This window comes from Adiantum capillus-veneris, chromosome 11, assembly GCF_014529385.1.
Source record: "Adiantum capillus-veneris isolate H3 chromosome 11, ASM1452938v2, whole genome shotgun sequence".
Taxonomy (NCBI): Eukaryota; Viridiplantae; Streptophyta; class Polypodiopsida; order Polypodiales; family Pteridaceae; genus Adiantum; species Adiantum capillus-veneris.
Window position 1 is genome coordinate 37,440,365 of NC_140941.1, and position 23,797 is coordinate 37,464,161.

Sequence of the window (23,797 nt, forward strand, 5' to 3'; positions counted from 1 at the left end):
GAATAAAATACCTTTTGTACGGTTCCGTTGGATTTGAATGCCAAGACAAGAGTGAATCTCTCCAAGATCCACCATATCGAATGCAGAAGACAATAAATTTTTCACTTGCTGAAGAAATCCCAAATCATTGGAAACAAGGATGGTATCATCCACATAAAGAGCAAGAATCACAAAACTGCTACCTTGGCGTTTTATGTATAAGTTGGGGTCTGACGAGCAAGAGATGAATCCTTTAGAGGTGAGAAAAAGATCAAATTTTGTATACCAGGCTCGCGAAGCTTGTTTGAGACCATATAGTGCCTTATGGAGTTGAGCAACAAGGTCTTCTTTACCTGGAATAACAAACCCTTCTGGTTGTTCCATATAAATTTCCTCTTCCAAGTCACCATTAAGAAAAGCAGTTCGCACATCCATTTGATGAGCTTCTAAATCAAATTGAACAGCAAATGCCAATAAAACTCGAACACTTGTAATGCGAACAACTGGTGAAAAAGTCTCTTGATAATCAACACCAGCTACTTGGGAGTAACCTTTTGCAACTAAACGTGCCTTGAACTTGTCAAAAGATCCATCTGCTTTTACTTTTGTTTTATACACCCACTTACATTTAATAGCTGTACGGCCAGGAGGTAATTCAGTTAGTATCCATGTACCTTTAGAGATAAGAGAATCGTACTCTGCTTCCATAGCCTCTTGCCATTGATCCTTTTGTGGTGAAGAGATAGCTTCATCATAAGTAACGGGATCTTCAGAAGTAGAAAAGGCATTATCAGCAATATCGTCATCATAAACATGACATGAGCCATGTTCAAAATCAATAGGTAGATCAACAAAAATATCAATATCATCATTGGCAACATTTGGAATGGATGGTTGTGAGGAGGAAAGTTGCTCTATAGGAAGAGTTTCATCTTCTGAAAGAAATGGAAAAGCCTGAAGCAATGATTTAGTATCATCAGAATCATCCATGGACCATGAGCCTCCCATAAGCTGTTCGTTAAAAGTAGCATCACGATTCACAATTACTTTCTTGGAGGAAGGGTCATAGAATTTGTAGCCTTTGGAAGTGTCAAAATATCCAATAAAAATAACTTTAAGACCAAGAGCATCAAGCTTTGTTCGTGTTTCTTTGGGAACATGAATATAAGCAATACATCCAAAGGTTCGAAAATGAGATACAGAAGGAATGTCACCTGTCCATGCTGTGATGGGTATCTTACCAGAGGGTGCAGTAGTAGGAAGATGATTCTGAATAAATGTTGCTGTCAAAGTAGCTTCAGCCCAGAAAACACGAGATAAGCCAGAATGAATCAGCATACATCTTACAGCATTGAGAATAGTGCGATTCTTTCGTTCAGCAACACCATTCTGTTGAGGCGAATATGGAATAGTGTGTTCATGATGAATTCCTGTGTCAGCACAGTAACTCACAAACTCTCGAGAAACATATTCGCCTCCATTGTCAGTACGAAGCTTCTTAAGGCGACGACCAGTTTGAAGTTCCGCAACCTTGTGGAATTGTTTGAAAACAGATAAGGCTTCAGATTGTTGTCTAAGTAGAAATACAGTCATATACCTTGAGAAATCATCAATGAAAGTAATGAAGTAGCGATATTGTGATCTCGAAGAAGGTAGAGGTCCACATATATCAGTATGAACAAGATCCAAGATGTCATGAGAATGAGTTGTATTTGAAAGAGGAAAGGGTTTACGATTGTGTTTCCCAAGAGCACAAAATTCACAAATTCCCATATGGGGATGGGCTTTAAGATCCATGCCATGAACAAGATCACGACGTTGAAGATCAAGGAGTTTTGAGAAATCAGCATGAACAAAACGGTGATGCCATACTTTGCAATCATGATCACCTGGAGCAGTGACAATATTTGCTACAGCATCGTTGAGAGAGAGTTCAAATAAATTACCGTTTTGAGGAGCAGTAGCTATAGTCTGTCCATCTTTCTCAATTCGGCATTTGGTATAATCAAATTCAACAAACAGACCAAGATCAACAAGTCTAGCAACTGAAAGAAGATTACGTTGAAGATCTGGTACATGTAATACTCCTCGCAAAATTCGAGTGGAAGAAGATAAGGTACCAAGATATAAGTCTCCAATACCCTTTACTTGACAAGTAGTATCATCAGCAAGATAAACAACACGTTGAACTGGCAGTGGATGATAGTTATGGAGCCACTTAGACTGATATGTCATATTTTCTGTAGCACCAGAATCAACAATAAAAAGTGATCCATCACGTACATGAAGTATTCTGTCTAGAGCAACTGAACATAGGACGCAGCTTGTTTCTGGTACAATGTTGTTTCGATGTTCAGTAGCATATGCTCTATTCCGATCTGTGTCGAATCGACGCTTATAGCACATATGAGTGGGATGATCAGATCGTCCACAATATTCACAAGAAGAAGAAGAAGAGTCTCTAGATAAACGTGGTTGTTTTGTGGTAATATTGTGTTCTTCATCATATTGACGTGCCCAACAATCATCTTCAGTATGGCCATTTCTGTTGCAGTAAGAACATTGCTTATTAGGAAATTTGAGACAAGAGAAAATATTACCGCGACGGCCACCTCTGCGGTTTCCTCGTTGAAATGGACGCCTTCGAGCATAAAAAGCACGTTCCATCTGTTGTGACTCAGTCTCCTCTTGTGAAATCATAGCTGTATCGTGACCAGCATTCCGACGTTCTTGACGTTGAGAGTATTCAATTAAAGACATGCAAGCTTGGTCGAAATCAAGACCATCTTTATTAGAGAGAATAGTAACAATGTTATCATAAGAAGAGTCCTTCACGATATCAAGGAGAAGTGTAATCAGTTGCTTTTGTGGAACAGGATCACCGGCAGCAGCAAGTTGATTAATAATAGATTTGAAAGACTCAATATGTCCCGTCATGGCAGTACCAACTTCATATTGTAACTTGTTAAGCAACCCTCTCAAATAAAGTATTTCTATAACAGATTTCTTCTGAATGTTTGCAATAAGGTACTTCCATACGTCATGGGAAGTAGGCAGTTCATACATATCAAGCAAAAGGGAATCAGTAAGAGCAGAAAGAATATACCGACGAGCTGTTTTATCACGTCGTTGCCAATCCGTATAGGCAACATTCCAATTTTCAAATATAGGTCCTTCAGTGATAAGCACGTTATCATTATCCGTATCAACAGGCTGAGGCGGACAAACACAATTTCCAAGAATAACATCGGAGAGTTCATCGCCTTCAAGAATTAACAACATCTTTTCTTTCCAGCCTGGAAATCCTTGACCTTGGAAAGGAGGAACAGAACGTTGGCCAAAAGGAAAGCCGTTGACGAGAATATTCATAGCCATATCTTGTTGCGAGAAGACGTATAAGATAAGATCGCAGAATCTACACACCATATATAGTGAAGGCCGCAATTGAGAATGAGAGAGATATGAGTACTGCGTTCTGTCAACGATAAACGTAAGAAGGATGCTCAAGGACCGTCCAAAGATGTGAGAGACGTCACCCAAAAAAGACAGGATAAAGGAGACGTTAATAATAAACGAGTCCTCAAAATAGAGTGGCGTGAGACGCAAGATTGACGGCCACACTACGAATAGCAAAAAGCTAAATCTTCTCGAAAAACTTAACGCCAAAATAAGAAAAACGATCGCGGATGCTTCACGAAGAAGTAGGACGAAGAAAGCTGCGTCAAGCTCTATTGCAATAAAAACAGCATAACTTTCTGCTGCGAACTCCGATTGACGCAAACCTAGAACTCAAATCGAAGAGCTCGAGGAGACGAACAAGTTTTGGATGAAAAGTGCCATTGCGCTACGCTCTATTGCGCTTTTCCCTTTTCTCCAAATTTTGAGCAGAACAACAAGAAAAATTGAGATGAAGTTCAGGGTGTCATTAACAAGAAAACGTAATCAACAATTAAATTGATTATAAATAAACGCCATATAAAACACTAATCCTATTCTTCTTAACACAAAACAACCACAGTTAACAAGAATCAACGCTCAAAAATAAAATTTGTAACAATTTTGAATCTTACATGCGAATCGCATACACATACTGTTGTCACCATGAATTGAATCTGCGCGTGATCGTTACTGCTCTGATACCATGTTGAGATGTAGAGAGAAAGAGAGAGAGACAAGACAAGAGACACACCATATACGCTCCCAAAGATTGATTCATATTGAGGACAAAATACAAATATATAGGTGAGACCATGTTGTCGTGCGTATATATGTCGTCAAAAGAGTGGCGTCGCGAACCATCTCTTATGGCATTGTGAACGTAATTATTTCATTCACGATGCTAATAATTTTCATGACATGTTTTTTGGGAGTCTATGATCTATGTAGGATTGATCAAAGAATTGATTTTATGAAGACAAACTTGGTGACAATAAAAGATTTATGAAGATATGTTTGGTGATGCCATATTGATGACAACATGAAGACATGTTTGGTGATGTGATATTGATGACAAGCTACACAGCAGATTCACGCAGACACTTTTGATTACAAGCTAATCGATAGCTTTTACACCTCTTTATTGAACCTTTGTATTCATTATTGTATTTGATAGGATAGGAGTAATGTAACTCCTCATAAAACATTCATTGTAAAAGGAGTGATGTAGCTCCTCGTAAACATTTGTATATTCAATGATTTTTATAATATAACGGTGGGTGTATATAGAGCTGTGGGTTTTTCCCTTGATCCCCCAAGGGTTTTTTCATCCACAGTTAGGGACCCTTATTTGAGCGGGGGTGTTGACCGTATATGTGAAGCTACTCAATATATGGCTTCTCTATATATGGCACCCAGGTCCCCTCTATATATACATCATCTCATGTGTGTATTCTACACACTTTGGGGTTCTACTTCTGTGCTCTCTCCTTCTCTCTCAACAGATTAAAGAAATTCAAGTGTCTCAAGGGCCGAACTGGCAAGATTTTAAGAAGGCGCTGCAAGAGGAATATTTTTTGGAGGATTCTCAACGGGTGACCAGACAGAGTTTTACAAAGTGGGTGCAGAAGAAGGGTAAAAATTTATCTGCACGAGAACTGTAGCGAGAGTTTGGAAAGAAGTTTGATCAGTTATCGTCAGCAGAACAACGTTCCTTGAAGGATCAAAATGTGGAATTGTTTAATTAAGCTGTTGATCCGTGACTACAAAAGAATTTGGTGCAATTATTGGAGGACCCGGCAGGAGAATTGGGGTTGACATCGGATTCGAAAATAGTCTGTGAAGCGGTGAATATGATTGTTAAACGACAGAAGCGAGCTGACAAGCAGATCGTGGTTGAGGTTGTAGATGATGATGAAGAAGAGATTAAAGAGAAGCCGCCCTCTGCAATACCCAAAGTGGAGGGCCCTGTTCTTGACGACCTGGTTAAAGGTATTCAAGAACTAAATTTGAATTTTAAAACTGTTAAATTTGAAGGGTTAGCTGCAAAGGTGTCTACTTCTGAACCTAAGCAGCAGCAGCCACCACGTAAAAATTGGGATCGATGCATGTGGTGCGATAGTGAAGACCACAGGTTTGTGAGAGAGTGTCATGAGTTTGATGAAGCTTATAAGAAGAATGTGGTTTTATGGAAAGACAAGAAGATTCATCTCAGGGCGACAGGGGAACTGCTCTGCTTGAACTTTGGCAGAGGCGGAATGAAGAAGATAGTGGACGAAATAATAAGGCATCTGTTATGCAGAAAACGACACTGACAAAAAATCTGCACAAAATGAAAAAATAGCCTGTGCAGTACTGCTTGTAGTGGAAACGGAGGCCGAAATGATCCCAAATGAAAAATCTTAGCACACCTAGCTCTATGACCTATCCCAAAATATATTGTCGACTTGCGAACGCTTGCCAAAGCTCACTGAAATCGGAGAAAGTGAGCACACGTGTGCTGGAGCAGCTGGCGACTAAGCCAGGGAGGACGTGACCTGCTTTGATACCAATTGTTGGAATTAGGGTTGCAAAGAAACACTCACAGCTTGGAGAAGATGAAGGAAGCTCAAGGCACACAATAGAGAGTGTGTTACTTAGTGTGCCCCGGTGTTCCTAGTGTGTTCACACACATCACTACCACATGTATATGGTAACAATCATCACACCTTGGGAGTGGAGGATACGACACGCTTCGCTACGAGTTTGTAAGTATCATAAAAACGCTTTGATTAACTAAATGTATATGTGTTATTTTCATATTTATTTATTGTTAAGTGTTTGGTTTTGTAGGAACTTGCAATGAAGCTTCCTCCTACACGTGGAGAGGAGAAGTATGGCTACAAGCATGGGCTTGTAGCTCTTTTGACACAGCTAGTGGAGGAGGGAGATGCCGTCGATTGGGAGGCCTTGCCTTGAGGGATAGAGTTCATAGATTTGTATTGGTAGCTAGTTTTGTGTATATTCATGATTGTATATATATCGACATTTACACTTATAGTTACATGTTTTTACATTTTGTTATATGTTCATGGTTGGTTAGCAGATAGATGGATCTATGTTGTGATTATATATGGATTGAGTTATGTAATGAAGTCATGAAAATTCTTCTTGCTCAAGTGTTTGTAATCAATTTATGATATGGTTTTGGATTGGTAAATGAAGTTATGGTATGACTTGTTGTAGACGGACTTCCCCGATTGTTGGTGCAATTCAGTTTTGTTATGCTTATTGTTTAGGATTGACAAAGATTTGGTTATGGTTATGGTTATGATTATGCTTATGCTTATGGTTATGTTTATGGTTATGCTTATTGTTTTATGCTTATGGTTAACAAAGATTTGGTTGTGCTTATTGTTTTATGCTTATGGTTGACAAAGACTTGGTTATGCTTATTGTTGAATAAGTACTTGATAAAAAATTCTTGAATTTGCTCTTTAGCGAGAAATAGAGTGGTGGATTGTCGTATCTTTTGCACTCCTCTTTTGAGTAGTGAGAGTTGGTTTATGTTGCTTCAGTACATGTAGTAGTAGCAACTAACTCTTTCTGCACATAAGTGGAGTGCAATTGCTTTTGCACTTCTCCTTTGGATAGAGAGTGCTGCTTTTTGCTGCTGCAGCACATGCGGCAACATTCAGTACTTCTCTTTGTCCAAAAATCGAAAAGGTGGAGTGCAGTTGCTTTTGCACTCTTCCTTTGGGCAGAGAGGGTTGGTTTCTGTTGCTGCAGTATATGCAGCAGCAATAGTCAGCCCTCTCTGTCCACAAAAAATTTGTAGGTTTTGGCATTGGTATAGGCGCTGCTATATGCGTCTGTATATGCATCGCTATAGGTACTGCTATATGCGTCGGAAACGACCTATAATTTCCAGCGCGTATTTAGACGAACATACCGACACGTATATAATCGTGAACTCAAAGGGTTATACCGACGCATATATAATAGCTTATTTGGGCGCGTATTTCAGCGCTTATATCGACGTGTATGCAAGCGTTTATACTGACGCATAATATACCGATGCGTATATAAGCGTGTTGATTCCGAGACGGATACCGACGCGTATACCGACTTAGTTCATTTTAAAAATAAACTGAATCCCGTCGGTACACGCACCGGTATTTGCGCAACGTGTTGTAGTGATATAGCAATGTCTCTATGTAACTTTTCTGACACAAGGCAACAACCCCAAATCTTTCATCTTGAAAGTAGCATTCAAATCAACCTTAAATTCAACAATATGTCTCTCATTTGGTCCAGTGATCAGCAAATCATCGACATAAAGAAACACAATGAGAAGTACATTATCCTCACGCTTTACATACAATGTGCTTTCTGTTGGACTGTTACGAAAGCCTCGTTTAACCAAATGAGTGTCATCTTTCTCATACCAAGCACGAGGAGATTGCTTCAACCCATACAAAGCCTTCTTACATCTGCACACTTTGTCCTCTTGTCCTTTTATGACAAAACCGCGAGGTTGCGTTACATAAACTTCCTCAAATATGTCACCATTCAAGAAAGCAGTAATGTCTGATTGATGTACATCCCAACCAAAATGAGCTGCCAATGCACATAGATAATGCACAGTAGTCATATGACAAGTGGGAGCAAAAGTCTCTTCATAATCTATGCCTTTTTGTTGTGCATAACCCTTTGCAACAAGTCGAGCCTTATGACAATCGATCTCACCATCCGGCTTGCGTTTCAACTTGTAAACCCACTTCCTACCAATGGCCTTGTTGCCAGGAGGCAAATCACATAAAGTCCATGTGTCATTTTCTATAAGTACATCATATTCTGATTGCATGGCAGCCATCCAATTTTCTGAATTCTGTGCTTCATCAAAATACAGAGGCTCCTCAACATCATGTAAAATAGACACAGCCAAAGCATAACAATCTGATGCATAAGATGCATCGCGAGAGCCTGAACGAGTACGACTAGACAAAGGTGCATCCAATTTACTGTCACACAAAGTGTGCAACAACCATTTCGGCATACCTCTAGCCTGCTCACTTTTAGCCCTTTCGTCATCAAGTACATCATGTACATCTGCATCAGTAATAGGCTGATCTGTAACATTTTCATAAACCCCCATAGGCTATACATTTGCCTCATTGGAACTTACATTCGTATTTCCACCACTGAAAAGAGGCAACAAAGTGTCATAAATGTCCTGTGAGCTTACATTGTTGTCTCTAGTACATGATAGCAAGGGCTGAACAGAAGCTTCCACAAACACTACATCCCGTGAAACCAGAATACGTTTTGTTTGTGGATGATACAACCTGTAACTTTTGCTTTGAGCACTATAACCAACAAAAATACATTTGACAGCCTTATCATCCAATTTTTTGCACTGCACTTGTGGCACCAAAGCATATGCCAAAGAGCCGAAAACATGCATGTGCTCAATAGAAGCCTTTCTATCACGCCATGCTTCATATGGAGTAATAGACTGCAAAGCTTTTGTAGGACACCTGTTAAGTACATAAGTGGCACACATGATGGCCTTAAGCCAAAAAGAATGCGGCAAAGCTTGACTTTTGACCATACCTCGTGCCATTTCCGTTGGTGACCTGTTTTTCCTCGCAACAACACCATTTTGTTGAGGTGTATAACGCACTGTACATTGGTGTTTTATCCCACGACTAGCCAGAAATGCATTAAATTCATGAGACATATACTCCCCCCCTCGATCGGAACGGAGGGTGTCCATAGTACATTTCGAGACATTTTCAGCCATAGCCAGAAATTGTCTGAAGCACATAAAAACTTCGGACTTCGCTTTAAGCGGAAATACCCATGCACGCCTGGAGTAATCATCAATGAAAGTCACGAAGTACAGGTAGTTGCCCAAGGACGGAGTTTGCATGGGCCCACAAACATCACTATGCACAACCTGCAACCTGCATGTGGCCCGAACTGAACCATCCTTTGGAAATTTAGAATGCTGCATCTTACCCAAAATACAGCCTTCACAAACATGTTTGACAGGTGCTTCAAGAGACGGCAAAGAAGCAACCATATCAGATTTCTACAAACGCAGAAAACTGACAAAATTCAGATGACAAAAATGTGCATGCCAAAGTTTTGCATCTGAAATAGCCCTTGAATCTGCAATAGCATTTGCAAAACTTTGTCCACACTTGTCATATAAAGTGAGCTTATACAGCCCACGGCACAAAAGCCTAGATGAAACAATTTCATCACCAAAACTGAGATCATGAATTGTACATCTGTCATCCACAAATTTGACTACAAGTCCAAGTCTAGCAAGTGCGGATACAGACAAGAGATTCTTCTTGATCCCAGGTACATAAAGTGAATCAACAAGTGTGAAGGAACTGCCATTAGCAACAGTGAGCACAATCTTTCCAACTCCCTGAACTGGATAAGAGGCGTTGTTGGCACAAGTGACTGAATTCCCATGAGGGACAGACTCGAGAGAGGTAAACAATTCACGATGTGAGGTAATGTGCTTTGTAGCACCATTGTCAAAATACCACACATGTGAATCTGCAACAACTGACAAGCATGCATCATGGACAACAGGATTCTAAGTGCACTCTGCGCTAAAAGCCCATTCTGCATCAACATCAGCAACACTGTAAGTCTCCTTTCACAGAAGACTTAACAATGGCTGCATTTGTAGTGGAACCAACATTTGCAGTGGAACCACCATCTTTCTTCTTAGCCTCTTTGGCCTTCAACTTAGGACACGACTTGATCAAGTGATCATTGGCTTTACAATAATGGCAACGCGTCTTCTTTTTGCCCTTATCACTAGGATTTCCAGACGAATTGCTGCCAGCAGAAGCATTAGGAACATAATTTTTTCCACTCGCAGTAGAACCATAAGAAGTGGCTGCATTGCTGTTACCACCCTTTCTTTGAGAAGCAATAAAAGCCTGTTCAACTGCACGTTGTCTAGTCCTGTTTTTTCTGAAAAGTGACTCTTGCAACAGCAATGTGCATAGTGCATCAAACTTGACAACTTCAAGATTTCCTTGGGTCATAAGTCTCCAAGTACTAGCAAAAGTCTGGTAAGAATCTGGTAAGACATCAAGAACAGTCTGCACAAGGGAACTGTCTTAAATAACTTCACCTGCAGAAATAAGTTGCTCATTGATATCCTTGACACTAGCAAGGAAAGTGTCCATATCATCTTCCTCGTGCATAATCTTCGACTCCAGCTCTTTACGCAGCAAAGAAATTTTAGCCTCATTGCGGCTTGCATAAAGACCTGCTAGAATATCCCAAGCCTGTTTTATAGATTTTGTTGAACGGATGTGAGGAACAATGGTGCGCTTCACAGACAATGCAATCAATGCATGAGCCGGTGCATCCTTAACATCCCAAGAGCTTCTTTTGCCGTAGGCAAAACAACTCTAACAACTGCAATCCTTGCAGCAAGACCTGCAACATCCTCAACATCGCCTACATCCTCAGAACCAGGACATACATCAATGCCCTGCACAATGTTCCAGACACCCTTTGATACAAGAACATGTTGCATCATATAAGCCCACATAGGGTAGTTGTCCCCATCCAACCTGTCCTTAGAAGCAAACATCTTGAACACATCTGTGTTGTTGTTGTCAGCCATGGTAAATGCTGCACCTGATGTGAAAACTACTCGAAAATAGGAGAAATGGAGATGGAACAACCTGTGTTATATAGCACAAACCGTAGAAGACTATAAGGCACCTGTTATCAAAAAACGGCACTGACAGAAGTTCTGCAGAAAATGAGGAAATAGCCTGTGTAGTACTACCTGTAGTGGAAACGGAGGCCGAAATGAGCCCAAATCAAAAATCTGAGCAGACCTAGCTCTTATACGAGCTATCCAGAAATATTTGTCGACTTGCGAACGCTTGCCAAAGCTCACTGAAATCGGAGAAAGTGAGCAGACGTGTGCTGGAGCAGTTGGCGACTAAGCCCGGGAGGACGTGACTTGCTGTGATACCAATTGTTGGAATTAGGGTTGCAGAGAAACACACACAGCTTAGAGAAGACGAAGGAAGCTCAAGGCACACAATAGAGAGTGTGTTACTTAGTGTGCAATGGAAAGATAGATAGCCCTAGAGTGATGGGAATATATACAATGCACGGGGGAAAAAACCTCCTCAAGAGGGAAAAAAAGCCCCGGCGGTCCTAGTGTGTTCACACACAACACTACCACATGTATATGGTAACATTTTTGGATTTGAAAACGGATTATCAAATCATTAGTTGCGTCGTTAACAAGTTTGGAGCAGCTCGTGGCTTGAGCGTACGTTTTTTGAGCTCTCACCTCTTCTAAAAATAAGCCTTCTTTTCACGTTGTCAGGAGTTTTTTGGAGCAAGGGATTGCGCATATGTACATACCCATGCATGGTGCATCAAATAAAGAATTGCCCATTTTTCAGAGCCAGGTGGTTACGTGGGGCCCACATGTGTACAGGTAGGACAGCATGTACATAGTGCATCGATTTTCACTATCACCAGTACCAGTATGTTTTTTCTACAATAATGAGGAGTTTATAGCGCGTAAAACTTCTCGAGGAAGCTATCCGCAGGCCGACGACATGAGGTAAGCAGGTGTGTCAGATGGCATCGAGTGGCGTCAGGAGGTCGAACGGGGTCAATACTTGCACGCGGAGAAGTATGGACACGACATGGGTGTTTTCTTGTGATACTTATGCAGAAAGGTCATCATGAGGACCAATTTTTGGGGCCACTTCACGTGGTTGCGGGATGCATTATTTGGAAAAACTGAGTGCCAGGTGTGCGGATGATGCAAAAAGGGTGACAACTATCCACTGCGAGGTCAGTTTTTGGCCTGTTCGGGGTCCGTTTGAGGTCATCTAAAAGGCCAAGGGTGCCCAACTAAAAAATCTAAGTGTGGGAACTGAAAAAACAGAGAGAAGACCAGAAAAAACGTGGAGAAGAGAGGAGGAACAGCCGCAGGTGTGTTTTTGCCCATTTTGGAGACTGTTTTGGCCCTAAACTGCTCATCCGAGGTCGGATTTGAGCACTTTGACATTGTAGACTGGGGTTTTGGGCCGTTCCGGACGCGATGGCGCTGTCCATTTTGCCAAATTCCTCACTCTTTTCCTGCTATTTTTCTGTGTAAGTTTCTCCTATGAGCGAAGTTTCTGCTCTAGTTTGTGATTGTATCTGGTATCTTTTACCCATATTGTGTGAGTTGTTTGCCCCATTGGTGTTGGCCCAAGCTCATTTGTATCTAAACATCAGAAATTCTCCTCTTTTGAGCTGAGTTTTTTGGGTGTGTGTGTGTGTATGTGTGTGTCTGTGTGGAGTGGGCAAGTGGATAGTCTCTCTCCTCTCACTCCAGAGGTGTGTTCCCTGTCTCGGCCAGGTGTGTTGTGTAAGCCGAGTGGTGCCCCATAGTGTGTGTGTGTATCTTCCCAAGAGTGTGTGTCGGGTTGTTATAGAGGCGCTGTGTGTGTTTTCATCCCGCTCACATTCTTTTGGTGCCCCCACTGAGGATCTTCTTCGAGTACCTTCTGCTTCGAGCTTCAAGCTTCGAGATTCGGGATTACAGGTTGTAGGTTGCAGATTACAGGTTACAGGTTACAGGGACAGGTACAGGTGATTCACACAGGTACAGGTAGCTGGAGTACAGTGATATACTAGCATTGGTGTCACTTGCAGTTGTTGTGTGTATGCATCACTTGGCGCCTGTTTGAGCGCATTGTCTGCTGGATTGTACGTTACTTGTGGAAACTGCCATTGTACGCGTTTGTGGAGCCATATTTGGTTTTATTTGGCAGTCCCAGCCATTTCTGAGACTTGGTCTGGAAGATAGTCATTTCTGAGACTTGACTATATGCGATTTGCATTAGCCTTCGTGTGAGGGTCGATAGCGTGAGGTTTTTATTGAGCTGGGGGATTCTCAAATGTAGAGATCCTTTCGGTGATACAGGTAGCTGGAGCACCCTTTTTGTGACCTCGCCATAGGCTATGTACTAGTGACTCCTATTTGATGCTCGGGTTCTATTGTTGACAGTTTATGCATACATATACAATCTATATTTTGGGTTCCTACTGCTCTACTTCTGGGGAAACTCTGCCAAAATTTTTCCAAGTTAGGATGGCTGGTTTTTTGGTCTTGTGAGCCATTTATGTTGTTATGCTGCTGAAATTTTGGCAAAATCAGAGGATAAGATAGGTGTGCTTTCTTGGGAGCTTCATGGTTGGCTTTAATGGATGATCAAAACGGACCTCAATTCACTCCTTTTCATTTAACTCAAAGAATCCAGATAAATGTTCATGTGTCTAGGAAGATTTTTTTCCAACAGCGCATAGTCTTTATGTTCGGGCCAAGAAGATTAAGGGAGATACTGGAATGTCCTTTACCTGTTGTAATTCCAATGATCAACTACGAAAACTCATTTGATGTGCATGTGTTTGTCCTTATCTAAAGTTGAGCTCCATTGAAGTTTCTGGGAATTGAGTCAGTCAAAAGTTGTGGGTTCTTGCACGTGTGTTCAAAGGGGTTCTCAAAGCATTAAACTTGGGTAGCCATGGCTTTCTCTTATCCGGAATTTCATGGAAGAAGTGGTGAAGATGCGGAAGACTTTCTGGAGCAAGTCGAGGTGGCATGCATAAGCAACAATATGTGTGATGAGGAGAATATTTTGAGGCTATTTGGATTGCTTTTGAAAGATGAGGCCCGTGTTTGGTTCATGGATTTGGAAGCTCAAGAGGCAGTGGATTCTTCTTATGGTTTGAGTCTTGACAAGTTTATAGAAGCTTTTTTAGAGCGTTTCCAAGTTTTTGAAGATGCAAATGCAGTATGGAATGAGCTCAATGCTCTTAAGCAAGGTTCTTGTCAAGGTGTTGATGCCTATGTACACGGTTTTACAGATTTATGGACTCGTTGGTGTGTTGCTCTTAAGGATGAGACCCCCCCTTGTTCATTGAAGAAAAGTTTTTTCGTTGATGGTTTGTCACCTTGGTTGCAGTTCGAGGTTGAGTTGAAGAGGCCCGAGTCTTTTGAAGATGCAGTATGCATTGCAAAGCACAAGGAATGGAAGTTTCAGCGTCTTGAGGAACATGGTATCAGTACAGGTATGCATGTGCAAGATGGATTTGACATGGAAGATGAAGTTAAGCCTAAGCAGGTGAAAAGTAGCCTATCCTATGATGTTTCTCATTTCTTCCCAAGGTCTATTGTGAAGCGTAAAGAGGTCTTGCAGGTTGACAGGTTTATGGAAGAGCCTAAAGAGGTGAGTAATGCTTTGGATACAGGATTGAAAAGTCTTGAAGAGGATGCATTGGCTACTTGTGTACCTTGTGATTCTGGGTGTGAGTGTGAGGTCAAGGTTATTGATGATGAGCACATATCTTTAGATACTAGTTCCTTGGAAATTAGGGAAGAGGGCAAGGTTGAGAGCCATTTTGTGGATTTGTTGGATGTGGAGCCTGTTTTGAAGCCATATTTTGATGTATGTGCAGTGATTGAACCAATTTATGAGCATGATTGTGGTTTAGAGCAGGGATCTGTATTCTTGGAGACTGATGAACCCATGCTAGAAGCTATGGATAGTGGTGCTAGCCATGATTATGATGTGGATAAAGTTATGTGTGATGATGCGTATGCTTATGATGATGAGAAGGAGTTTGGCATATATGAGTCCAATCTCAGCTATGTGGATGCCTATGCTAGGGATATGTGTGCTGGGGGGATACTTTTGTGCTTTGGATATCAACAACTTTATCTTCACACAATGCTTTTAGCTACTTGGGTGCATGATTTGCAGGTTGTTGCTATGGCTGGTGAAGCCAAGATGCCAGGTGATGAGTCACTTGAGTTGTCTCTATCGGCGGTTGGGTTGAATGTGGCATGCAATATTTATGCTTTTGGAACGCCAGACAGGGCGGATGTGTTAGTTGGATATGCCTTAGGTGCATTTTGGTTGATTGGTGACAAATATATGTGTGGTGTTATGAAGCTTCTTGTGAATCAGGCGATATGTCTCTGGCCTTTTGATCCAGGTGGAATGAGCATCTACTAGTGCTGCTGCTGAGCATGAATGCTCTAGCAGGCTAGGGGGTGGGCAATTTATGTCAGGAGTTTTTTGGAGCAAGGGATTGCGCATATGTACATACCCATGCATGGTGCATCAAATAAAGAATTGCCCATTTTTCAGAGCCAGGTGGTTACGTGGGGCCCACATGTGTACAGGTAGGACAGCATGTACATAGTGCATCGATTTTCACTATCACCAGTACCAGTATGTTTTTTCTACAATAATGAGGAGTTTATAGCGCGTAAAACTTCTCGAGGAAGCTATCCGCAGGCCGACGACATGAGGTAAGCAGGTGTGTCAGATGGCATCGAGTGGCGTCAGGAGGTCGAACGGGGTCAATACTTGCACGCGGAGAAGTATGGACACGACATGGGTGTTTTCTTGTGATACTTATGCAGAAAGGTCATCATGAGGAACAATTTTTGGGGCCACTTCACGTGGTTGCGGGATGCATTATTTGGAAAAACTGAGTGCCAGGTGTGCGGATGATGCAAAAAGGGTGACAACTATCCACTGCGAGGTCTGTTTTTGGCCTGTTCGGGGTCCGTTTGAGGTCATCTAAAAGGCCAAGGGTGCCCAACTAAAAAATCTAAGTGTGGGAACTGAAAAAACAGAGAGAAGACCAGAAAAAACGTGGAGAAGAGAGGAGGAACAGCCGCAGGTGTGTTTTTGCCCATTTTGGAGCCTGTTTTGGCCCTAAACTGCTCATCCGAGGTCGGATTTGAGCACTTTGACATTGTAGACTGGGGTTTTGGGCCGTTCCGGACGCGATGGCGCTGTCCATTTTGCCAAATTCCTCACTCTTTTCCTGCTATTTTTCTGTGTAAGTTTCTCCTATGAGCGAAGTTTCTGCTCTAGTTTGTGATTGTATCTGGTATCTTTTACCCATATTGTGTGAGTTGTTTGCCCCATTGGTGTTGGCCCAAGCTCATTTGTATCTAAACATCAGAAATTCTCCTCTTTTGAGCTGAGTTTTTTGGGTGTGTGTGTGTGTATGTGTGTGTCTGTGTGGAGTGGGCAAGTGGATAGTCTCTCTCCTCTCACTCCAGAGGTGTGTTCCCTGTCTCGGCCAGGTGTGTTGTGTAAGCCGAGTGGTGCCCCATAGTGTGTGTGTGTATCTTCCCAAGAGTGTGTGTCGGGTCGTTATAGAGGCGCTGTGTGTGTTTTCATCCCGCTCACAACGTTAAGGTTATTGATATTTATACCTAGGGCAATCTAAGTGGCCAGTGGCCGGCTCACACAAACCTTTACAAATAACATGACAAAATTACAACTCAAGGACTGACTGCTACTTTGGAATTGGGATTTTCACAGAGTATTACTACACTAGCTCGGAAAACTAATAGCGGACAAATGTAGTATCCGGCTTCGTGTCCGACTAGTTGGGCGCCTGTTTGATCTATCATCAAACAACCTACATGACCACACACCACATGTGGTGTGTGATCGTGTAGGTAGAGTCCAACCACCTAGGTGGCCAGACTCTACCTACACGACCACACACCACATGTGTTGTGTGGTCATGTAGGTAGAGTCTGACCACCTCGTGTCGTTGTGTAGGTAGAGTCCGGGGCTGGACTCTACCTACATGACCACACAAGGTAGTCGGACTCTACCTACATGATTACACACCACAATATTCTTTTTTATTTTTTAAAGGACCTCAAGCATTATCGCAAATTTTAATGCTTCATTTACATAAATTCTCCGTAAAAAAGAATTTTTTATTTTTTAAAGGACCTCAAGCATTATCGCAAATTATCATCGCTTTTTTGATTGCTACATTTACATAATTTCTATGTAAAAAAGTGTGTGAACACAATTTGCTAGTCCAATTTGTATACTTCCAATGTTTTAAATGTTTTTGAAAGTTTTTAACTCGGTGTGTTCTTTGTTTGAAGTAATATGTGCTCACGGAGAAAAATATAAGTTAAAAATTCAATATATGTTGAAATGTGATAGACTGTTAACATGTATTGTTTGATCTAAATTAAGTTCTTATAGACCACGTGTTTGATCTGCATTTTACACGTGTAACAAATTGCAATTTTAAGGAAGATTGTTTTTAATTTTTATCAATATTTTCTTGCATATTTCTTAAAGTCTTCCAGTGGTGGTTAAGGGTTTTCTTGAAATAGTGTGAGAGTGTTAGTGTCATTCGTAACCATGAATTTATATTTGATATGTTGTTTTTTATTTTCGAGTGCAAATATGATTCCAAGATCAAAAGAAAAGTATTATGCGTGCCATTCGTAAAGAATGTATTTTGGCAATCTCATCATGTGTAGATGATCGCATACAGCAGATTAGTGAAAGCGATGTCTTCATCAAAGACCTACTAGCGCTATATGGGAGAACACATAGCGCAGGCTGTGAGTTGAAGGCCAATACGAGTTGTTCATTCCAGCAGGGATTCGGGAATCTGACCCCCACCACAAGGTTAGGATAGTGTTGGACAATATGAAAGTATGTTGCAGAGACTTAAAGAAAGATATCCCACCTGCCTAGGGATGTCAAAATTAGAGCTCTGGGATAAATTGTGGGAAGAACAGAAGGTAAAGATGAAGTGTGTGAAAGTGTAGGACCAAGCGGCCTTACCCAAGAGATTGAATATGGCCCAAGATGTGCAAGCAGGTTTGGGAGGTCGATCCGATGCGAGTGGCACCGGCACAATCATGTGCACGGCTTTGAATGCAAAGTGCGCTCATCTTGTTGGCATCCCTCACAAAGCCTTGGTAGAAGGTATGAGGATTGGAGAAGGCTCCTTTGGTGTGTGCACATTGTACACCATCAAAGGCATCTCTTTTTTTCTAGACCACATTACATATGTGGAAAAATGTTACAAGGGAGGGAGTCAGGAAAAATTTGACAGCTTTCAGACAGAGCAAGCGATGCAAATGCTTCACCCCTCCATTGTAAGGTGCATTGGTTTTACTACCGCAGCTCCTTGGATCACCCTATTTCTATACTACAATGGGGGTACCGTGGGCGACATGATGTGCCGCTTACCCTTCACTCACAAATTGTTCAGATGACACATGCACAGGCTACAACACGGCTGGAGTTCATTGCTTGTAGCAAATCTTCTTGTACAAGAGATATACACGGGGCAGATCAAAGCAGTGATCGAGAAAATGCCAGCCATTTGTCACTTCTTAATGAAGGGCGTTGTGGTTGCCCACTCAGCCGGTAAAGTGCACAGTGACCTGTACCCGTTCAACATAATGTTGGACTTTATTTGTGCCAATAAACCCCGTGTCGGGATCAGTGATTGGAGTACCATGCTTAGAACACCAGCTAAGTGTGCAATAATTAATTATCTGCATCCAAGCGCACAGTCAGACTCTACAGTTTTGGAGGCACAGAGAGCCGGGAATGCCGAGATGGCTAAGTGACCGTGAATTGCTCCCGAACTATACGATCCATGGTACACAAAAAGCTAGCAACATTTATGCATTGGGCTACCTGTTCGACATGCTGGCATATTTTTTGGAGTGCAGCAAGAAAAGCTTATTTTCCAGAAGAAGTTTCTCACCACCCGGATGAAGATGTTATGAGGACTATTTGTATTAAAGTAGATTGTTGGATGAAGTTAAAAGAGCGGGAGCAAAGAAGAAATGATTCTGACGTGTTGATATTTTTCAAAGAACACTTAAAAACAAACCCTAACCCTACCCAACAACCCTTTGTTGAACCTGCACCATCATTTTATTTGATTTAAACATTTCTATGATATACATATGTCTTGTCCAAGGTATTCTATTTTTTATTGAAGTATATTATCTTGCTCGATGTGGTTTACCTAATTGAGGCAATTATCTTTAGTCATTTCAAATTTGTCATGTTGAGTGTCAGTATTTCAAATTTGCATTGTGGTTCAATTAGTCGCATTTGTTGTGGTTTGATTTAGTAGATTTTGACGTCTTTTGAAGTGAATGAGAAGTTGCTATCTTGTGCATCTGTGAGACTGTTAAATCATGAGAATATATATTTGCCAATGATATTGAATATTTGTCTATTTGTTGATTGCAACTCTAAGAGAAAATGGCCGATGAAGAACAAGATATTGGTACCCAATCACTGCCCAATGATCAACAACGAGCGGCTATTAATGGATTTCAGTGCATGAAGTCTCTAGCACACGGTATGTCGGCACAACAAGCGACGCATACTGCTCGACGACTCTCAAAATGGGCAAATCCAAACCACATGCAATGGAAAGAGATCAATAAAGAAGTGACAAAGGACATGATCAAGACAATATGGCCATGTGAGTATGCAAAGATCAGAAAAGGAAGGTGGAAGGTTTTGAAGTGCAACCATGATGCGAAAAAAAAAAATACTGAGAGGATTAATTTGGAAGTTTATGGCCATCCCATGCACAATGCAGATTGTGTGCTATATTTTGCAAAAATTGTTATATGTTCACTTTGTGCAACAGCGACCAGTAGACTTCTTGTCAAAGGAGACACCTGTTGCCACTCATGATTTAAGGGAGATTTGTTTCACTTTCACCCAAGATGAGCTGGCATTGATAGTGAAAGGCACTGACCTACAGTTAAAGAGAGATAAGGGTATTCACACGACACAATTGGCAGAGAAAGATTCAAAAATAACACGGCTTTCTATAGCCATCGAGACACCCCAACCCTTACAAGTCCGGATGGAGAAAAGCATTCATTACTTAAGCCAGGACTTTCAAAATCTAACAGAGAGAGTGAATCCAATATCTGTACAAGGGACACACATCATCCACCTTGTCATCCATCCATATTTGGTCCCCTCGTCTACTTCAGATACATCTTTATCTTCCCAATGTCTAGTTTGCTACAAGAATTTTGATGGATGGGGTGGATATTATACATTGACATGTGGTCATTATTATCATTTAGTTTGTCTTATTCATTTAATGCAAAATAGTAGTCGATGCGCAATCTATTCACAAGATATTCCACAGGATATATATACTATGTTTGGAATGGCAAATGAGTATAAATTCAAGCAAGCCCGCTATGATGCCCTTAGCACAATTAGAAATCTGTTTGATGAGCAAGATGCTGCTTCAGAGCAACACAATTGAGATCGACAAACTATGTATAATCGTGAATATGAACCATTGTAATTACTCAAAACACATTTGAATACAAGGTCTTTTAAAATGTTTTTTGACATTTACTCGTTCTATTCTCAAGCTATATTGAATTTGTTGAGTTGTTATCTGGTTCTAAGTCCGAGTGTTTTGGTTCTCCTTGTAATTCAACCTTCACATCTAATCAAATTCTCTTCTATTTTGTCTATACTGCATTGAGATACACCAACGTTGAACTCTTCTTCGTCTTTGTTTTGACAATCATACAACCAGGTTGGCATTTCCTCTTTGTAGCCAACACTTTCAATGTGATTCAATATCTTTTTGTTGCAAAACATATACACTAATTTTTCTACTATGTCTGCTAATAGTCTGTTGCGAATAGTGTTGTGAACATGCTTGTAGATACTCTAGTTTCTCTCTGAACTTGAGTTTGTTGCACATTGTGCCAGTACTTTCATTGCAAGGGGACATAAGGTAGAGTAATGCTCTCCACCATTCATCATCCACCACTTCCATGTAGGTTTCTCTTTTATCATTACTTGTACAAAATCATTCACAAAAGAACCTTCTTGTAATCTAAATACACTCATTTATTTGATGCAATCAATTCGATCCTGAACATTGGAGTAGAACGTGTTGACCACGTGATAGAAATCGCTTGCCACCTCTGTATTGGACATCCGATCTAAATTCCAATACTCTAGATCGAGCATGTAAGCAACACTATGGAGAGGACTATGAGCGTTCTTCCACCTTGCATGAAAATACTTGGCCAAAATTTTTTGCGGTTTGCCAAAGAATGGTAATAGCCACTCCTTCTCTACTACAGACTCTTTCAGCTCTTCGGAATTTTCAAGACTCTGTTGGACTGACCACCATGTCATCCACACTTTGCCCAAGTTTGGCACCCTTTGATTAAGATTGCAGATCGCGAACATAACGGGCATCATTACATGGTATGCATCCACTACACTCCTCCATCAAGCAGCCTTGTTTACATTGCTACACAGACATGTAATTTTATCTTTCACTTTTTCTTTCTGCTCAAGCTACCATTCATCAAAGGCCGAGCAATTGAATGTGTCAATCACCACGCACTTATTGTAGAGAAGTGATTCCAAGGTATAAAAGTGTGTGTAGAACTGAGTTTCAGCAAGAAGTTTCAGCATCACTGACATGCACATCCTATACAAATCGAGCACTCTTTGTCATTTCAAGATAATTTCATAACCTGACGTGCTGTATCAACTATTTTGGCGAACCATGTGGTTTCTTCGCTAGTGTACCAATCTTCAGCAGCAAGTTTGAGTTGTGCGTATTACAAGCATTGGCAGAAATGTGTGGAAAGAATTTCTTTATTAATTTACTGGCGTTTTTACAATTCTTTGCATTGTCCATGACTACTTGAACAACATGTTCAACACCAATTTCTTTAATTACATCAATCAAGACCTTAAAAATGTATTTGCCACTTTGAATTGCACGAGAACTATCAATTGCCTTTTTAAACGTTTCTCCCCTTGGACAAACCAGCATTACATTGATCAGCGGTCTTCTTGGAACATTTGACCAGCCATCACTCCAAATCGTACATCCTGAAAGCAAAATATTCCCAAGTATCATTTTGCCAACACGCTCTTTGACATCGATGTAACATTTGTCCAAGAAACATTTCTTATCGTGTGATAAGAAGGAGCTAAAAATCCTGGACCAAACTCGCTGATTTTCTTCCAAGCAGCCTTCCAATGATTGCTATCTACCATGACCAAAGCACTTCCAGTAAAGAATATTGCTTTGGCGAGTGTAGTTTGTGCTTCTTCTAGAGACTGCACTCGAAAGCTTTGATGTAATGATTTTTGATGCATTTGACTAAGCCTACCTTCATTGTGACACTTAAAAGAAACAATACCTAGAATTTCCTCTCCTTGCGCAGGTTGTTCTCCAAGGTTAGTTGGCGTCACTATAGGATCTGTGGAGTTAATATTTGGCTCTAAGAACTCTTGACCAGCTAACTGACTCTATAGGTTTTTGCAGGTCATAATCAAAGTCACATTAACAATTAACGTGATTACGTGATTTTTTTGTGTAAATACTAGAGTTATTGACGTAATCACCCGATCGTGATTACGTTAATGAAATCCTTGGCAAAGACTCTGCTCCTAGCTGACTCATTCTTCTTAGCTTCTGCTCTTTGTTCCTTGCTACCTCTAGTGCATCTTCATATGTCCTAGGCTTCTTTAGCTCCAGTCTCCAACGTATATTTTCCCAAAGACCAACCAAGAACTTGTCCTTCTTCATCACGTCAGGCGGGGGTACTTGTGGTGCTAAGGCCTTGCACATCCGCTCGCATGCCATTGAAAACTTACGTATGTACGCATCTACTGGCTCACCTTCCCTTTCCACCAAACCCTATACTTCTTGCCACACTTTGTCAGGATCTTCTGTCTTCACAAAATCCACTTCTAATCCATGCCTTACATTGTCCCAACTTAATCTCACAGGTGGATCAGGCGCACACAAATCCTCTTCAAATGATTTGGACCAAGCTCATTCATCACTCTTGAAACAAATTTGGAGAAGACGTAACATCTGTTACCATATACATGTGGTAGTGATGTGTGTGAACACACTAGGACCGTCGGGGCATTTTTTCCCTCTTTAGGAGGTTTTTCCCCCCGTGCATAGTATATACGCCCATCACTCTAGGGCTATCTATCTTTCCATTTCACACTAAGAAACACACTCTCTATTGTGTGCCTTGAGCTTCCTTTTGTCTTCTCCAAGATGTGTGTGTGTCTCTCTGCAACCCTAATTCCAACAATTGGTATCAGAGCAGGTTGCGTCCTCCCGGGCTTAGTCGCCAGCTGCTCCAGTACACACCTGCTCACTTTCTCTGATTTCAGTGAGCTTTCGCGAGCGTTCGCAGGTCTGCTCATATTTTTTATTTGGGCTAATTTCGGCCTCCGTTTCCACTACAGGCTGTACTGCACAGGCTATTTCGTTATTTTGTGTAGAATTTCTGTCAGTGCCGTTTTTTTCATAACAGGTGCCTTATAGTCTTCTACGGTTTTTGCTATATAGCACGTGTTGTTCCCGCTCCATTTCTCCTATTTTTCAGCAGTTTTCACATCAGGTGCAGCATTTACCATGGCTGACAACAACAACAGAGATGTGTTCAAGATGTTTGTTGCTAAGGACAGGTTAGATGGGG